At 38.5% G+C, this 20,504-nt stretch overlaps 1 protein-coding gene across 4 annotated transcripts in view; it reads left to right on the top strand.

Moving 5' to 3' along the window:
• The window catches only part of LTBP1 (latent transforming growth factor beta binding protein 1), a 448,496-nt gene that overhangs the window by 369,567 nt on the left and 58,425 nt on the right, over positions 1-20,504 (top strand). The gene's annotated exons all lie outside the window — the stretch shown is intronic.

Below are 20,504 nucleotides of genomic sequence, written 5' to 3' on the forward strand. Positions count from 1 at the left end.
TGTTACCGCTTGCCTCCTGTCATCCCTATTTAAATGCTGTTTCCATAGTGAACCAGTTTCTGACCATCCTTTCTCAGATTCACTCACCCTGTAATGAATGAATGAATTCACTTCTTGTTCTTTTTTTTTTTTTTTTTGCTTTTTTATTTCTTTACCACCTTATTCTACTTCTTTACCTTGTTTATTGTTCTTTGTCACACTCCATTCCTAGACTTTAAGGCCAGTGAAATAGGGATTGTTTTCTGTATTTTTTACAGCTCTGTATTGCCATTGGGAATACGGACGCTACTCAATTTATGATAGGGTTATGGCCTCATATAACCTTACATAGATTATGAGGACATAACCCTATCATAAATGGAAAGTCAAAAATGCATCAAGTACACCTAACCTACCAAACATTATAGCTTAGCCTAGCTTGCTTCTAGCATGTTCTAAACATGCTCAGAACTCTTACACTAGCCTATAGTTAGGCAAAACCATCTAGTACAAAAAAAAAAAATCAATTCTATAGCAAAGTATTGAATATCTCATGTAATTTATTATACTGAAAGTGAACAACATAATGGTTGTATGGGAACGTGAAGTAGTTTCTACTGAATGCATATTGCTCTTGTACCATCATAAAGTAAAAAAATCGACCGGGCGCGGTAGCTCATGCCTGTAATCCCAGCACTTTGGGAGGCCGAGGCAGGCAGATCACCTGAGGTCAGGAGTTTGAGACCAGCCTGGCCAACATGATGAAACCCCATCTCTACTAAAAATGCAAAAAATTACCCAGACGTGGCACGCACCTGTAGTTCAACTACTTGGGAGGCTGAGGAAGGAGAATCACATGAGCCTGGGAGGCAGAGGTTGCAGTGAGCTGAGATCATACCATTGCATTTCAGCCTGGGTGACAGAGCAAGACTCCATCTCAAAACAAACAAACAAAAAGTCCTAAGTGAAACTATCCTAGGTTGGAGACCATCTATAATCAGTTGGGGCACAATACGTATTTGGCAAATGAATCAAGGGAGAAAGGGACAGTCTGTAGCTCATCCTGGACTACTAGGAAACGTTCTTAATAAGATTACTCCAAACTGAATGTGATGTACACTTCTGTGAAGCCTTCCCTATTTTTTGAAGACTTGATTGTCTAATGCACACCCTGCAATAACTAGTGGGTGTAGTAGTGGTTAAGAAGTTATGCTGGTGAGTTTGGGTACATGGGCTGGAGCTCTTGTTCCAGCACTTCCAAGCTGTGTGAACTTGGATAAGTTACTAAACCTTGAGTGCTTCAGTTCCCCCTCTGTACAGTAAGGATAATAATAGCTCCCAAATGGAGTCGATGTGTGTTGGCAAGTATCCGCTGAGAATGGAATAGCCCATGGAACATACTCAATGAATGTGAGCTGTTGTTACTATTGTAGCACTTCTTACACTAGTACCTTAGTTCTAGCAGTCCTTTCTTGTCTGCAGTTTTACTTCACGTGGTTTTAGTTACCATGGTCAACCACAGCCTACAAATATTACAGTATTTTTAGAGAGACTACAATCACTTAACTTTTGTTACAGTATATTGTTACAATTGTCCTGTTTTATTATTACTATTAATTCTTACTTTGCCTAATTTATAAATTAAACTTTATCATAGGTATATATGTATGTATGGGGGAAAAAAACATAGTATATATGGTTCAGTAATATTTGCAGTTCCAGGCACCCATTGGGGATTTTGGAACATATCCTCCACCAATAAAAAGGAATGACTGTATTGTCATTGATTTCCTTACTATGTGAACATCTAAAAGGAGGGAAACATTTAACAACTATTTTATTTTTGTATTGTCAATACTTACAACATGTATAACATGCAGATTAAATAAGTATTTGTGAATGGAATTGTATGGTATTTCCAAGTTCATGTCCTGATATTGATGATTACCATATTCTATCTTTTTTTTTTTTTTGAAATGGAGTCTCCTTCTGTCGCCCAGGCTGGAGTGCAGTACCGAGATCTTGGCTCACTGCAATCTCCGCCTCCCAGGTTCAAGTGATTCTCCTGCCTCAGCCTCCCGAGTAGCTGGGATGACAGGCTTGTGCCACCATACCCGGCTAATTTTTTTTTTTTTTTTTTTTTTTAGTAGGGATAGGGTTTCACTCTGTTAGCCAGGATGGTCTCTATCTTCTGACCTTGTAATCTGCCCACCTCGGCCTCCCAAAGTGCTGAGATTACAGGCGTGAGCCACCGTGCCTGGCCTCTATTTTTAAATCCCGAATTTATCTTAAATCATATAGAACATAGTATAGTAACTCATTTATATATAATGTGCTTTAATTCTTCACCCTTTGTTTTCCCTAAGAGTTTCATATGACTCTTTTCCATTCACCCACGAAGTAGTTCCAGCTTTAAGTCATTCCCTGTATCAAGGGCTAGTAAGCTGACAGCCAGCACTGATGCTTGTTTGCATTTGAGCATTGGAGCTGTTATTTCTAGAGGTACACTGTCTATTTTCTGTGGTTTTATAACTGATCTTTCTTGGCCTTCTATTTGAATATAGAAAGAGAAAAATTAGAATAGTGAAAAAAGTGAGAATTTTTTGGCTGATTTTATGTTGCCTCTGAGGCCTAAGTGTCAAAAAGATGAATCTGGGGTTTGATATGTTTGGCCTGTGTGTAGGGCTTTCTCCCAGTCCTCACTGGCAGTACCTTTTAGTGTAAGAAAAGCTATATGAAAAGAGAAAGTGTACAGCATGGATCTAAATTTAGAAGACATTTATTTTTCTTAATCTCAGATACGAATATGTAAAACTATTACATTAATTCCAAGACTATCCAATGGTTATATATAATTATGTAAAGACAAAGTAATAGAGCATTTTGAAAACTTAGAACAGTGTAAAACAAAATGTGTATTTCACATTTATGTTTTGTGAGTAATTAGAAGAAATTTGCAAATGAAGTTAAGATTTTCCCTTAATATGTAAAGAACTTTTTCTGAACATCGTGCAATTTATTTATAATGGAGCTAAAACACTCCACTTTTTTAAGATTGTTCCTTGTATCATAGTAAACTGTAATTCTTTACCTACAGGAGTAGAAAGGTGGATTTTGGGGGCTTTCTTCTTTTTTTCTTTTAAAAATTTTAGAAGTATTTCTTTTCTATAACAAATTCAAATCTTCCTCATACACTTTTTCTGTTTTATACACTGTCAGCCCATAGTAGAAAGAAATAGGAAGAAAATGTCTTTAAATTTAGAAATATACTTTGATTCTCTTTCTGTAAAGAATCACAGATGACTTATAGTATCTATAGATTTTGCTTTTGTTTAAAAAAAAGTGTTTTGTGTTTCATTAAATCTATACTACTTTTCGATCTAATTCAGAATATTGCTTTAAAATGTCCCAGATACTCAGTTTTGAATTTTCATGTATAATATCGAGGTTTTATTGTAATTGAACAAACATCTGGCACACTCAATGGCTTTCTCACGCAGCACCTCCAACTCCACCCCGTTTCTCCATTCATGGAGTGGGAAGATATCATGCCCAGCACAAACTGTGTGTTTGCAAAGCTGTTAATGACACAAATGCCCTTTCCAGATACAAAACCTGAGCTTTGTGAGCTCCCTCCCTCAGTGAGGAAAACTGTTCAAAACAAACCACTTTCCCCATTTTCTTGGTCATTCACTGAATGAGCTTGTTGATACAGTTCGAAATGTAAATGGTGGCATGCTTTTATGGGATTAAAAAAAAAAACACTTAATCTAAACTGACTTCAATCATGAAGATATTCATTCTTAACCTTATTTGGGATGATAAAGAGAGAATCTTCTATGCATTTACCCTGCTTCTTTGTCTTCAAGGCCTATTGGAAATGAGAATGAGGGATGTTATTTATTTATTTATTTATTTATTTATTTATTTATTTATTTGGAGGTGGAATCTCGCTCTGTCACTCAGGCTGGAGTGCAGTGGTGCGATCTCAGGTCATTGCTGCCTCCGCCTCCTGGGTTCAAGCAATTCTCCTGCCTCAGCCTCCCCAGTAGCTGGGATTACAGGCACACACTACCACACCTGGCTAATTTTTGTATTTTCTTAATAGAGAAGGGTTTCACCATGTTGGCCAGGCTGGTCTGAAACTCCTGACCTCAGGTGATCTGCTCACCTCAGTCTCCCAAAGTGCTGGGATTACAGGCATGAGCCATTGCACCTGGCTGATATAATTTAAATACTTTAAAAATTCTTAGGACTCTTGGATGTTCAAAAAAATCAAAATGTTTAAAAATGCATTTTATATTTTACCCTTCTGTAAATAAACATCTACTGTTTATTTTTAAACATTGGAAAGGACATGTGGAGTGGGGAAAGGAACCAGGCCTGGGAGCCCACTCTTAGTGGTTCAGATAGACTCTGGGAAGGGGATGAGTCCAGTGAGGGCCCTGGATGCCTGGACTGATCCAGACCCTGTGTCTCCTTATGAATGCTTTGCAGTAAACTATGACCTATATTTTGAACATGAAATAGGACTTACTTCTGTCTTCTATTATTTTTTAAAACATTCATAATTCCAAAGCCTGATATCTTAGAATTATTATTAGGATTGCATTCTGTTCTGAATACATAACAATGCTGTTGTAATTCTAAGAAAATGATTTTTTTAAATTCCATAATAATTCTCCATCACATTCTACAAGACTGAAGAACAGTAGAATACTGAAGACAGAGGATTCAAATAACTCCCATGACATAAAGTGGGTCATGTACAAATGGAGTTGAATTTTTAAGGAAAGATATATTAGATTACATATGTTTCTTATTTTTGCTTATATTCCCATTTTTAAAAAAGTAGCTTGACTTCATTTTGCATTTGGAGAAAAATAAGTTATAGGGTATTAGAATGTCTTACAATAAGCAGATAGGAAGTGGTGGTCAAGATGACTACTCAGAGTGCCTTAATATTTCAGTCTAATGCATATGCCACAATACCTCTAACCCATGGGAAATAGAAAAGCAAAGTTAGATTTTGAAATGGTAAGAGAGTCTAACCAGGAAATGCAGCAGTGTGGATTATCTCTTTTTTTTCCAGTAAACATTCAAGTTGGTATTTAAAATGCATGTGAGGACTGGGCGCAGTGATTGACACCTGTAATCCCAGCACTTTGGGAGGCTGAGTTGGGTGGATCACAAGGTCACCAGTTCGAGACCACCCTGACCAACATGGTGAAATCCCATCTGTACTGAAAATACAAAAATTAGCTGGGCATGGTGGTGGGCGCCTGTAATCTCAGCTACTTGGGAGGCTGAGGCAGGAGAATTACTTGAAACTGGAAGGTGGAGGTTGCAGTGAGCCGAGATGGCACCACTGCACTCTAGCCTGGGCAACAAGAGCGAGACTCCATCTCAAAAAAATAAATAAAAATAAATAAATAAAATAAAAATAAATTGCATGTAGAAAAGTGCCTATATCATAAGGCAACCGCTTGACAAGCATTTATAGTGAGCATACCTGGTAACCAGCCCCCTGAACCTCCCTCAAACTTCCTCGTGATTATTCCCCACCCTCATATCCAATACTCATACGTAGCACTTACCACTATCCTGACGTCATTACTGTAGATTCGTTCTGCCTGGTGTATTAGTCTGTTCTCACACTGCTATGAAGAAATACCCAAGACTGGATAATGTATAAAGGAAAGAGGTTTTATTAACTCACAGTTCATTGCTGGGGAGGCCTCAGGAAACTTACAGTCATGGTGAAAGGCAAAAGAGGAGCAGGTACCTTCTTTACAGGGCGGCAGGATGGAGTGAGTGCAAGCGGGGAAAATGTCAGACACTTATAAAATCATCAGATCTCATGAGACTCACTCACTATCACGAGAACAGCATTGGGGAAACCGCTCCCATGATCCACTTGCCTCCACCTGGTCCTGCCCTTGACACGTGGGGATTATGGGGATTACAATTCAAGGTAAGATTTTGGATGGGGACACAGCCAAACCATATCACCTGGTTTTGAACATTAGCTACATGTAATCATAATATGTACTCCTTTGTGTCTGGCTTCTTTTATGCTACGTTGTATTTGTAAGTTTTATCTGTCTTGTCATATGTAGTAGTCCATTTATTTTCATTGCTATATAGTATTTCATTGTATACTACATTATGTATCCATTCTACTGTTAATGGTCATTTGGCTTGCTTCCTATGTGAGTCTGTTGTGAATATACTTCCTGTCAATATTCTTGAATGTGACTTTTAGTGGGCATAATCACTAATTTCTCTTGGATATCACTAAGAAGTGTAATTTCTGGGTCATGGAATATATGTATGTTTCACTTGCATATATATGGCTGGTTTTTCAGAGTACCAGTTTACACTGCTACCAGCAAAAGGTAAGAGTCTCAGATCCACATTATCGTCAATAATTGGTATTGTCATTCCTCTTAAGGTTTCACCATACTGAGTAAAGGTATCTTGTTATGGTCTCAATTTGTGTTTCCCTTGTGAAGATACAGCTTTAACAACTTGTCATACCCTTATTGGCTCTTTGGATATTGTTTCTGTTATCTGATTCTGCGTAACAAACTTCTTCAAACTGAAGTGCTCAAAACAACTATTTTAATGGCAACTTCAGGTGAACTCAAGTTGTTAATTTTAATGAAGTCCAGTGTTTTAATTATTTTATTTCAGATCAGTATTTTTTATGTCCAGAATCTTTGCAAACCCTAAAGTCATTAAGGTAGTTATGTTGTCTTCTAAAAACTTTATTGTTTTACGTTTTAAATTTGGATTTGTAAGGCCCCTGAAATTTTTTTGCATATGGTGAGAAATAGGGTCAAGATTTCTTCATTTCCTAAATGGACATCAAATTAGGTCATCACTATTTATTGAAAAGAGTGCCTTTTTCTCACTGATCTGAAACTTTTTTATTAACTATGGGGTCAGATACGTATGAATATATTTCTGTATTATTCATATTATTTAATAGGTTTATCTGTCTTTGTACGAATAGTACATTGTCTTAGTTACAGTAGCTTTATAATGAATTTTAATGTTTTGTGCTGTCAATTCTAAATTCTTTACCTCTGTTCTTGAGATTGTCACAGCTATTCTTGGCCCTTTGCATTTCTATATAAATGTTGTAATTGGGTGATCAATTTTTACAAAACTCTGCTGGGATTTTGATTGGAATTGAGTTGAATCAATAGATCAATTTGGGGAGGGTTGGCATTTTACAGTATTGAGTCATCTAATCAGTGAATATGACACACCCCTCTATTAGGGTTTCTTTCGTTTGTCTTAGTGTTTTGTTGGAGATTTTTGTATAAAGTCTTGCACAGCTTATTTAAGACTTATTCCTAGGTCTTCAATATTTGCATGTGGTTGTGAATGGTATTAAATTTTTTTTACCCGTATAATTGTTTGTTTCTAGTATATAGAGCTAAATTTGATTATTGTACATTGAACTTGTATCCATGACCTTGCTAAATCTACTTGTTAATTCTAGCAGTTTATATGCAGATTTCTTTGCATCTCCTACATATACAATTATGTTGTGTAAGTAATGCTAGTTTTATTCCTTCTCTTCTGATAAGCATATTTTTATTTCCTTTTCATGTCTTACTGTACTGTCTAGGACCTCTACTGCAATGTTGACTAGAATTGGTGACAGCTTGCTTGTCTCTTTCCTGATATCAGCAGTGAAGACATTTAATATGATGCTTGCCATAGGCTTTTTTTTCTTAATAAATATTCTTTATCAGATAAAGAAGTTCCCTTATATATCTGGTTTGCTAATGTTCTTTATCATGCTTGGTTTTGAATTTTAACAGATGGTTTTTCTGCATCTATTGAAATAATTATGTTATTTTCTTCTTTATTCTGTTAATGTGGTGAATTACGCTGACTGGATTTTAAAACAAGATAAAAATTTGTTTTCCTTATAGCAGTGTAAGCTTCAGTAATCTAGTACTGATAATATAGGTCTATAATTCAGGGACCCAGACAATATCTATTTTACTGCTTTGCTTTTCTGGACTCATGTTTTCTCTATCATGGTCTCAAAAAAAAAAAAAAAAAAATCTTTGAAGAATTCACCAGTAAGGCCATTTGTGCCTGGAATGTCTGTTTTTGCTTTGTTTTGTTTTTGTGCCTATGCGTTATAAAGGTTTTTAAATTGCAGTTAAGATTTCATTAGTAGATAAAATAATATTCAGGCTTTTGACTTTTCATGTCAGTTTCAGCGAGTTTTGTTTTTCGAGGAATTTATCCATTTAGGTAAAATTTCATGTTTATTTGCACAAAGTTATTTATAATATCCTCTTCTCTGTATATATGTAGTGATGTCTTTTTTAAAATTTCAGTAGTTTGTGCTTCTGTTTCACCCTTGATCAGTTTTCCTAGGGTTATTCGTCATTTCAAAGAAACAACTTTTATTGATTTTTTTCTCTTTGTTTTCTATCTTATTAATTTTTGCTTTTATATCTATTTTTTTTCTATATTTTGTATATTTACATTTTGGGGTTTAAATTGTCTTTATTTCTAACTACTTGAAGTAGATATTTAAATCATTAGATTATCAATCTTCTAATGTTTCTATTTATAGGTATATATTTATTTCTAAGAATGGCTTTATCTGAATCCACAAGTTTTGATATGTTGTATTTTGTTATTTACATAAAATATTTCTAAAGTTCATTGTCATTTTTTTCCTTTGATCAATGAATTATTTAGAAGTGTTTTGCTTAATATCCAGATGTTTGGGTATTTTCTGGTTAACTTTTTGTTACTGATTTCTACCTTAAAACCACTATGGCCAGAGAATATACTCTAAATGACTTCAATCCTTGAAATTTGTTATGGCACAGAATATTATGAATTTTAGTAAATAATCCTTGTCTACTTGAAAACAATGTGTATATGTATATAGACCAGCCAGGATGGTCTCGATCTCCTGACCTTGTGATCCGCCCACTTCGGCCTCCCAAAGTGCTGGGATTACAGGCGTGAGCCACCGTACCTGGCCAACTTGCATTTATTATCAATAAGGCTGACCACTTGTATATCTAGCTACTTTCTTCTCACAATGGTTTTTTTTTTGCCTGAGGTAGAATATTAGTGTTTTCTAACTGATTATGTGTATTAAGTATAATAATCATTTATCAATGTTTTACAGATAATTCCCTCATTCTTTAACTTGCCTTTTAATTTTATAGTGCTTTTTTTTTTTAACTGCTCTTTGTTATTTTCCTATTCTGTTGTAATCACTTTTGTGTATTTATCTGTATTTCTTATAGTATTTTATCTCTTATCGTGTTATTTTATATTTAAGTCTTTCATACATCTAAAATATAAAATTGAGCTTTTTTTTTTTTTTTTTTTTTTGAGACGGAGTCTTGCTCTGTCGCCCAGTCTAGAGTGCAGTGGCGCGATCTTGGCTCACTGCAAGCTCCACCTCCCAGGTTCACGCCATTCTCCTGCCTTAGCCTCCCGAGTAGCTGGGACTACAGGCGCCCACCACCATGCCTGGCTAATTTTTTTGTATTTTTAGTAGAGACGGGGTTTCACCATGTTAGCCAGGATGGTCTCGATCTCCTGACCTCGTGATCTGCCCGCCTCGGCCTCCCAAAGTGCTGGGATTACAGGCATGAGCCACTGCGCCCAGCTGCTTTTTTTTTTTTTTAAGACGGAGTTTCGCTTTTGTCTCCCAGGCTGGAGTGCAATGGTGTGATCTCTGCTCACTGCAACCTCCGCCTCCAGGGTTCAAGTGATTCTCCTACCTCAGCTTCTCTAGTAGCTGGGATCACAGGTATCCACCACCACGCCTGGCTAATTTTTGTATTTTTGTTAAAGTTTCACCATGTTGGCCAGGTTGGTCTCGAACTCCTGACCTCAGGTGATCGCCCATCTCAGCCTCCCGAAGTGCTGGGATTACGGGCATAAGCCATTGTACCTGGCCTAAACATTTTCTTGCTCATCATTTCGTTATCTTCCTTCTGAAGAGCTTTTCAAGCCTGCCTTTGATAATTTCTAATACAAGTTCCTACATTGTAAATCCCATTTTTAAAACTACCTTCCATGCAGCTTAATGTAACCATTGCTGTTGAGTGAGATGATAATTGGCTGGGTCACCAATTATTTTTCTAGCCCAACTCCATTGCTGTAGTGGTTCTTTGTTCTGTGCTGTGGTTTTGTGATGTTTCATCTTTTTAGAGTCTTCATAAATATTTATGGAGGGACAACAAGAGGTTGTATGAGTAGACACATTTTTCAGCATAAGGTTGGGTCAAGAAAGTTTCCAGGAGTCTCCCACTGAGCCCTAAAGGGCTTGGAGGACAGATGAAAGTTATCTGGGTAAAAACTATAACATAGATGCAATAGGAGGGAGTGTGCAGAATAAATGCCACAAGCAAAGATTTGGAAACATGAAATATTGCATAGGATTGTAAGTAAATTAGTTTTGGTTGAACGTGTGAGGGGAAAAGTGATATGCTGTGTAAGGTATCGATGAAGAGGTAGGCAAGGGCTGGATTGCAGAGGACTTGCTTGCTTGCACCAAACAAGTATTCATTGCATACCTATTATGTGCCAGACCTTATTCTAGACTATGGACATACATCGATGAGCAAAACAGACATGGGTTCTGCCATCTGGGACCTGCATATGCAGGGAACAAGCAGTAAACAAATAAGCTTTCCAAAAAGTATATGACCACAAATTACACTAGTTATGAAGGGAAGAATAGGATTAATGAGAGGGAGGAGGAGGGAAGACTGTTTTGACCAAAGATCTCTCTAAAGAAACAGCGTTTGAGCTGAGCTCAGGCAAAGCCTCTGAGACAGAGAACTTGGTGCGCTCAAGGGAGTGGAAAAGGCCATGCCTGGTCCTGAGAGAGGAGGTGTAATCTATAGCCATTCCTAAATACATCTCTCATCTGATCTTGAAAGCTGAGCAGGGTTGGGCCTCATTAGTACTCAGATGGGAGAGAGAGGCTCAGCAAGGGTAGGGCTGGGGAGGCAGGAACAGAATTTGCAACTTCCCACAGGAAATGTAAAGAGTTTGGGTGTTATTCTAAGTGTAACTGAAATAGACTGATAGATTTGGAGCAGGACAATTATATACTGTATTTCCTCTTTCTGAAAAGATGCACATTTTTTCACCTTTAATACTAGGGCACTTCCTACAGTTGAAGTGATTTTTAAAAAGCAGTGCAAAATAGTTTTATTTGTAGAGTTTTTTTTTTTTTTTCTTTCTTAGTGGTACAGAAAATGATTGTGTTCTTTATAATGAGTGGAGTCTTTGATTCAGTTCAGTAATTTATATTTTTTTAAGTACAGTGTTTCTGTTTTCCTGGTTGCTTTTTGGCAATGGGATTAGAGGAGCAGGAGAAAACTCAGGATATCTTCTAGGATATTGTTATAATAGCTCAGGCCAGACATATTGGTAGCTCAGGCTAGAGCAGTGGCAACGTGATGGAGAGAAATGAATGACTCAAAAAATGCTTTGGAGATAGAGCCTAGTGCTAGATTAGAACACAGAGTTGAACCGGATGTAGGACATGGAGGAGAAGAACTGTTGAAGAGAGGTCATAGGTCTTGGCTTTAGCAAGTTGGTATTTGGTGGCACTATTTGCTGACATGGTAAAAAAAAAAAAAAAAAAGAAGCAATTTATTTGTAAAGATCAACAGAGTGATTTGGTTATACTAAATTAGAGTTGCCTGTGAAATATCCATGTGGGTGTGTCCCATAGGGAATTGGATCAAGTTAATTCTAATGTTCAGAAGAGAAGTCTAGTCTGGAGATAAAAACTGGAAATCATCAGATCTAGACCGTATTGGAAACCATCAGAATGGGTGAGGCCACCAAGAGAGATCATAGAATGAGAAAAAAAGAAGGTCTGGAACTAAGCTGTGAGAAACTCCAACATGTAGGGGTCAAGTAAAAGAGACCCTGTAGTAGTCCAGGGAGTAAGAGGAAACACAGGAGGATATGGTACTATAGAATCCAAGGGAAAAGAGTTCTTCAAGAAGGAGAGAGTGGTCAACTGCATTGAATACTACTGAGAGCTCTGCTAAGAGAACAAGAAAAATCCTTTGGGTTTTACAAAATAGTGACCTTATCAGGTGCAGTTTCAGTGATCTTGTATTCAGGAGCCACTCAAGAATGAATGAGAACTGATGGAGTAAACACAGCATGTGTAGATAGGTCAAGAACCTTGGCTGTTAAAAAGGAGTAAGAAATATGGAATGATCCAACAGAGAGGGAAAGGAGGTGATGCAGGGGCAGAGGCCAGATGGAAAAGCAAATAACTGGAGCACCCAAGTGTGGGCAAGCTCAGACAGCGTGTGGCAAAGGCCTTTATGCCATTACCCATGGAAGAAAACTTGAAGAGGTTTAAGCAGAGAACTATTTGATTGGACTATTTCAGTAGGTAAATTATTCTATCATTATGGGAGATGAATTTGGGGTCTTCAGTGAGTGTCTGAAAGCACAAAACTCAGTTTGGAAGCCATTGCAGGAATTCGAGTGAAAGATAATGTGTCCTTGAATAAGGTTGGAGAGGAAAGGAGAGACTAGAGATATAACCAAAAGATAAAATCAGAAGGATGTGGTGACTGGATGTGGAGCAGTAATCAAGGATGACTGCCGTATTTTTGGGTAACTAGGATGATACATGTGATTTTTAGGTTGGTTTCCATTAGGATGTCTTTAACTATAGATGGTGAATACCTATTGTCTACATAGTGGTTGACAAAAATGGAGCAAAGTTTTGGTTTAGTTTCTCTGGAATATAGGATTGAGGCTTGTCTGGGTAATTTTTACAGAATAATTTAAGTAGGCTGGGTGTGGTGGCTTACACCTGTAATCCCAGCACTGGTTGGCCAAGGTGGGAGGATCACTTGAGCCCAGGAGTTTGAGATCAGCCTGGGCAACATAATGAGACCTCATCTCTACTAAAAATTAAAAAAAAAAATGCCAGGCATGGTAGCACATACCTGTGGTCCCAGCTATTTGAGAGGCTGAGGTAGGAGGATTGCTTGAGCCTAGGAAGTTGAGGCTGCAGTGAGCTATGATCATGGCACTGCACTGTAGTGTGGGCAACAGAGTAAGACTCTGTCTCTAAAATAAATAAATAAGTAAGTAAATTTTTTGGAAAGTAGTGCATCTCCATGCTAGGGAAAAAAAAAAAAAAAAAAAAGATGTCTCATTGGCCAGCCTTCTTTTCTAGAAGGCAATTATGGGAAAGTTGAATTTCAAACAACTTGTTACCTATGTCATTTCTTATTGCTTATCTTAGGCTGCTAGCTTTCAAAACAGACTGGTGACCATCAAGGTCCTCATGTTTTCTTCCTGCCCTTCTCTGTCAAGGTATAGCATGGTAGTCAGACTCAGCCCAGGGACGTCGTCTGCTGTTTCTGGCCTATTCCCATCTCCTAGAACAAAGTTATTTTCCATAACACATATGGGCTATATTCCCCAGCCTTGTCGATGTTGCCAGACCTCAGTGGACCTTTTTTAAAAGGATCTTTCCATATCCTATTGTATTGTCTGGACCATCTCCAAATCCAGTTTTTAATTTCCTATTGGCTAAATTTTGTTTTCTTTCTTTAGGCCTTGTGCTCATCTTCTGCTTAATGCTGGCTTCCCTCCTGTGCTGTGAGAGAGACCTTAATCGCTTGTGGGCCAGCAGCCATGCCATTTTAAAATTCTTTTGGGCAGCTATTCAGCTGGTTTAACATCTTTCAATCCCACTTCTTGGCTGAGATTTACTCTCTCCTAGCCGGCTTCCGTTCCTTTCAGAAAGGAGTGTGAGGGCTGCATTTCCAGTGTAAGCCCCTTTTCTTTGGATCTGTTTTCCTAAGATTCTGGCACCAAATACTTAACCAATTCCAGTTGGTTAGAAAGTTCTGAGCTAAAATAGTGGGCCATTTTCCTCTTATGAAGAGATCCAGGAACACCGTTGCTAGGCATGGTCCCGTCTAAGTCCTGGGACCTCCTGAGACTTGCAACCATGGGTGCCTGATGTGCTTTCTTCCAAGGGTCTCCTACAAAAATATCCTCTTCATGACCCATAGTAGCTCTAGTATCTAGATTTCAAGTATGGTGATATCTCTTGTATTAAAGGACAAAGATGCCTAAGTCTTATTTAAGGACAAGAAGACTTGTTAAAACTGGAAGCCAGTAGCTGATGAGTCGAAGAGTAACAGATGGTGTGTTCTGACCTCCATCTTCGTAGTGGACAAACTCCATTGTGCTTGTTGGGCTCACAGTTTGGTTAGTTCGCTTCACCATTTAGGACCAACCTTATAAAACCATCATCATGGTGACAGGTAAGAGAATGTGATGGCTAGCACCACAAACAGATTCAGAGGATTGTTCCCTGACCAGGCCCTGTTCCTCTGCCAGCTCTCCCGCTAACTAACTGTGTAACCTTGAGGCAAGTCACTTCCCCTTTCTAGCCCTCAGTTTTCTGGTTATTAAAATGAAGAGGCTGAACTGGATAATCTTCAGGTTTCCTTTAAGTCAAAATGGACCATATGATTCATCTAAAAAATGTTCTAAGACAGGAAGGCCATTTCTTCACAACTCTGCAGTAGCTGTGGAGATTTTCCTATGAATTATCCATTACCAAAAAAATGACACTCCCATTCCCACTATCCACTTCTCTGGAGCATCCTGGTGGCAGAAGGAAAGCTCATTAGTGAGCTGCTTCCCCTAATAGGTGAGTATGTTTTGCTCAGAATAAGGAAGAAGGAAGTCAACAAAATAAGAGAAGGAAATGTTGAGAAACTAAGACGAAGAAGCACTTTCCTAAAAATGCAAAACCAAAAACTGAAGAATATATCTGAAAAAAAGAACACCAAATCATTTTACTAATGAAATAGACACAAATACCCCTTCCTCTCCAATATACATAGTTTTCAGAATATATGCAGATACACATAGACTTTTCTGCATGTAATACAAGACACCTAATGGAACCGTTGAGATTCGTTATGAATTTTAGCATTGAGTTCTTAAAATTAAAACAATTTTAATTTTTTGGTTCTTAAACAAGGTTTACGTGACCCCAACCTCTTTTAGAAAACCTGCCTTCTTTCCATACTTGTTCTTTATTTCATAGTTCACTTTACGTAAATGAGAAGGTGACACAGGTGTCTGGCCTTACACCTTTATTTGAGAATTCGGGAGTGCATGGGTTTGAGTTCTCTCATATGTAGACTCCCTGAATACAATCAGTAGGTTTTTAAAAACTTTTGATTCATTGAGAAAATGTCTTAAGTAAAAAGCATATGGACAAGGAAAATGGATCTGCCAAGTAGATCCATAAAGACCCTCGAAAGTGTGGGTCTGTTAGTCATTGACAACATTGCTACTTTTTAAACGAGCCGCTGGTAGTTCTCGTCACCTAGAACTATGTTCTATTTTTCTTTCTGATGTTTGTGTAATTTTTTATTGGGAAATTCACATCAGGGATCGATTCTCCTTGGTGTGTGTAATTCTTTCTTGACTTTATTTCCATTCAAATATCAATATTTATATTTACCTTCTTCAGTAAAGTATAAATAGCAAATGAATCAGCATGATGATTCAGCAATTTTTGTAATACCACACCTGATTTTTCTGGATTGACAATTGACAGTTGATCACTAGACAAATCACACCTGTAATCACTAACCTGTTGGATAGTATTACCGATGATATCATGCATGGCCCTTACAGATACCTAAGCAAAATTGCTTCAGTAGTTTTAACAGAATCACCCTTCATTAAGTGAAAACATATAGTATTTGGATGATTCAAAATATAGTTTCATCTTCCAAATTCAACTTTAGCAAAAAAGGATGGCTTTCACTTGTTCATTTAGTCTTGCTGGAACTTCTACTCTAATGTAATGAATTTTCTTAACATTTAGCTTTATTTCTCTAGAATTACTCTTAATTGTAGCAGTTCTTTTCATGGTATGTATATACAGGACTAACAATGGAAAAATATCTCAGAGAGCTCACATCATCAAAGAAAATTCGAATGAAATAATGTTTTTTCTTGTAGCGGTCATTAAAGTGAAACAAATGTTGTCCTCTTATTAAGCTATTACCTCACCTCATTGTTGAAAACATGAAACTGCTGAGAGTTACATTATATCATTTTTATAAAATATTAGTTGCTGAAGAGCTAGTTTCCAGCAGGCATTCCACGTTATTTTTTCCTATTCATTCAAATCCAAAATATTGCTCATCTAAACTTTCTCGGTTAATCACTGTTACAGTAAGTCTGAGACTGCAAGACGCCCAGTAATTCATAACCGGCTTGGGGCTTGTTCACCTTCAGGTCAATTATTTGGTTCCTGTGCATGGTAACAAGAAATCATCATCTGCTATAATTGCATAGAATTAACAGAAAGGAAAGCAAGAGATTTTCCTTCAAGAATCTGGACTGAAAAGCCACCAGGTTTCTGGTATATACCGTCTCTTTCTCCTCCTTTGCTATCCTTCCACTCGTTTTAGTAGGGAAGTAAGTTGCTGGTGAGAACAAGTTAAAGGTTCCCCACCCTGAGAAATAGCCCTCGAGAAGCACAGCAGTGGCACAGAATGCTGTGGGAGCAGAGAGGAGAGGCCCTGAGATCTGCTCGTGGAGTAGTTAAAGAAGGTGCTGCAGAGGAGGTGTCCCTTGGGCTGACTCCTGAAAGGCCAAAAGGCATTTCTGAGTAAGTCCAGGAGAAAGGGGTGGCATGGAGATTCCAGAGACGGAAGGAGTATCACCAAGTCCATGAAAAATCAAATTTATTTAAAAAATTAAAATACATTTTTCAGATATATTCTTCAGTTTTTGGTTTTGCATTTTTAGGAAGTGCTTCTTCGTCTTCGTTTCTTAACATTTCCTTCTCTTATTTTATTGACTTCCTTCTTCCTTTTTCTGAGGAAAACATAGTCACCTATTAAGGGAAACAGCTCACTAATGAAGTTACTAATTAAAATTAGAGGCTTTCAGAGACTTCTAGTATGCTAATTGAGCCGGAGTGCAAATTGGGAACGAGGTTGTCTGGAAACTGTGGCCAGACATACAGGCAGGAGGCAGATGAGGAAGGGTGGTCCATGCCCTGCTAAGGAGTATGGTTACCCTTTAGCCAAGAAGAGATTCTGAACACTCTGAGGAAGGGAATGGTACTGGTGAGTTTGCATTTTGCAGAGAGCACATTGGCAGTCTTAGGTGGAGAATGGATAGAGGGAGAGAGGCAAGACTGGAGATGGGGAGATGACCCGCCAAGAGTGGAGTATCAGGAATGGTAGTAAAGACGGCATGACAGGGAAGGACAGAGAATAGGAGAAAGCGAAGGGTGATATGAAGAGTTCTGGCTTAGGTGACAGATTGGATTTGCTGATGAAGGAAATAGGAGAAATGGAGTTGAGATGAGGAGGGGAGTGATAATGAATTCATTTGTTATGAATATATCCAATAGGTATTAGATAAGTGGTTCTAAAGGACAGAGGTAAATTTATGAGAGAGACTGGGAAATCATCAGTATGTAAGTGGTAATTTTAGCATTTCCGAGTTTCTTTCCAGCCCTTAAATCCTGTGGTTCAATGAATAATATAAATAATCTCTTTGATGTATGCCTATCTCAGAAAGTCTACAATTATCAGTGGCCTGTGTTAAATGATTTGGTGACCTGATGCAGTTCCTCCTCACAGTTGTGATCAGCAAATAAATTGTGATCTCAGCCTCATGCTGACATTGAAAATCAATCAGAACAGATTTATTGAGTGTCTTTTTTGTGTTTAGTGTTGTAACGGAGATTCATTTTTTAGATTGGAAATAATTTCATTGATTTGTCTTTTTTTTTTTTTTTTGAGACTGAGTTTCGCTCTTGTGGCCCAGTCTAGAGTGCAGTGGCGTGATCTCGGCTCACTGCAACCTCTGCCTCCCAGGTTCAAGCAATTCTCCTGTCTCAGCCTCCCAAGTAGCTGGGATTACAGTCATGTGCCACCATGCCCTGCTATTTTATATTTTTAGTAGATATGGGGTTTCTCCAAGTTGTTCATGCTGGTCTTGAACTCCCGACCTCAGGTGATCCACCCACCTTGGCCTCCCAAAGTGCTGGGATTACAGGCGTGAACCACCGCACCAGGCTTCACTGATTTTTTCAATTCAAGTCACCAAAGTCAGGAAATGGAGTTTAGTAGGAAGACAGTGAATACAGCTAGGCTTGATAAGTTTAAGTTCATGGCAGAGGATCCAATGGAAATGATTAAGAAATGTGCTTGTACCCCATTTCTACTAAAAATACAAAAAAAGTAGCCAGGCGTGATGGCGAGCGCCTGTAGTCCCAGCTACTTGCGAGGCTGAGGCAGGAGAATGGTGTGACCCTGATAGGTGGAGTTTGCAGTGAGCCAAGATCGTGCCACTGCACTCCAGCCTGGGCGACAGAGCGAGACTCCGTCTCAAAAAAAAAAAAAAAAGAAAGAAATGTGCTCCAGAGAAGAATCTTGGATGGAGAGGAGGATGGAGGATTTATCCCAAAGAGCATGGTCATTGAAACTGGGAGAGTGTGGGAAGGGTGAAGGAGGGGAGTGCCAAGCACATAGCAGATTTCAGGGAGGGCCAGAGCCTTGGCAGACACCCACCTTCAGGCTGCCAGAGGACAAGGACAAGCTCAAGGTAGAACAAGAAGAACATTCTGTCACTGAACGTGGGAGGAGAGTGTTCAAGGAGTGGGCATTCACCCTGACTTGGAGGTCTGGGGTGACTGACCAGAAGGTGATCATGAGATTTAATGATGAGCTGGTCATTGGTGCTTTTTCTCATAGGAGTCTCAGTGGGATAAAGAGTTAGGAAGTAAGATTGTAGGCCATTGAGGAAGAGGAGGGGGAGGAGAAAGAAGAACAGTAGTAGTAATAATAATAATAAAGTTGACGTGTACTGTGTTGAATGCCTCCCTACGTTACATGCCAGGCAGTCTTCAAAGCACTTTGTATGTGTTATTTTGTTTAATGTTCCCAGTAATTGTAGAAACTTACCAATATTATTAATATTATTCATATTGATACTATTATTTCCATTTACAGATAGACTGTAATAGGAAATAAAGACAATGAGTATAGACAATCCTTTGAGATATTTTGCAGTGATACGAAAAGTTTAATTCCCCCCAAACTAAATTCTGTCAAGTGAAATTGAACTTGTCATTTTCTTTAGCATTTGTTACCTGCTTTCATTATTTGGACATAGAAGTACAATCTTCTCCACATATATTTGGATGCTGTCATTACATTTTCTTAATTGTTTCTCCAAAAACTTACATTTTGGCATGACTGTTAAGCCCAGGGGCAGAGAGAACAGAGTACCAGGCGATGGGTGGTGTGAGATGTGGCAATGCCCAAGGAGAAGAAAAGCACAATGGGCGATGATATGATCAGGTGAAAGCGATTTTCAAGCAATTGTGACATTTTTGAAGGCAGTGAGGGTGGGATCCAGAGGAGGAATAACTGGAGATGTCGGAGAAGGATGAGCAGGTGGGACTGTGAGGCAGAGACCGGTCTGGGTGGGAAAAGGAGCCCCGCCCAGAAATGAGAAGGGACTTAGGTTTTTTGTTTGTTTTGAGTTGGGAAAATAAAGTTTAAAAGAGAAAATGTGGCAGGGCGCGGTGGCTCACACCTGTAATCCCAGCACTTTGGGAGGCCAAGGCAGGCAGATCACGAGGTCAGGAGATCAAGACCATCCTGGCTAACATGGTGAAACCCTGTCTCCACTAAAAATACAAAAAATGAGCCAGGCGTGGTGGTTAGCGCCTGTAGTCCCAGCTACTCGGGAGGCTGAGGCAGGAGAATGGCCTGAACCCAGGGGAGGTGGAGCTTGCAGTGAGCCGAGATTGCAACACTGCACTCTAGCCTGGGCGACAGAGTGAGACTCTGTCTCAAAAAAAAAAATAAATAAATAAATAAATAAATAAATAAATAAATAAGAAAATGTCCAATTTTATTAATACTATCCCCAAACTAAACTCTGTCAAGTGAACTTGGACTTGTCATTTTCTTTAACATTTGTTATCTGATTTCATTATTTGAATATAAAAGTGCAATCTTCTTCACATATATTTCGATGCTGTCATTAACATTTTCTTAATTGTTTCTCCAAAAACTTGCATGTGGCATGACTGTTAAGTCCGGGGCAGAGAGAGCAGAGTACCAGGCAATGGGTGGTGTGAGATGTGGCAGTGCCCAAGGAGAACAGGAAGGAAAGAAGGGAGAAGGAAATTAGTAACTGTAAGGATAAAGAAGAATTCTATCTAAAAGTCTGTTGTAACTTTACAATTGAGGCATCACTTTTATAAGAACATTTTTATTAATGAGAAAAAAAGGCAACAAGGTCACTCTCATCAGGTTTGTGGAGAACAAAATGAATTGGCGAGTCAGCCAATCAGCTGGAGCAGCCTGCAGGGTTAGGACCTTGAGTGGTTGTAAATTGGTGGCATAAAATGTTTTCTTATGGCACTGGGACTGACTGACTACCCTGCTGAC

This window comes from Theropithecus gelada, chromosome 13 (genome assembly GCF_003255815.1).
Source record: "Theropithecus gelada isolate Dixy chromosome 13, Tgel_1.0, whole genome shotgun sequence".
NCBI lineage: Eukaryota > Metazoa > Chordata > Mammalia > Primates > Cercopithecidae > Theropithecus > Theropithecus gelada.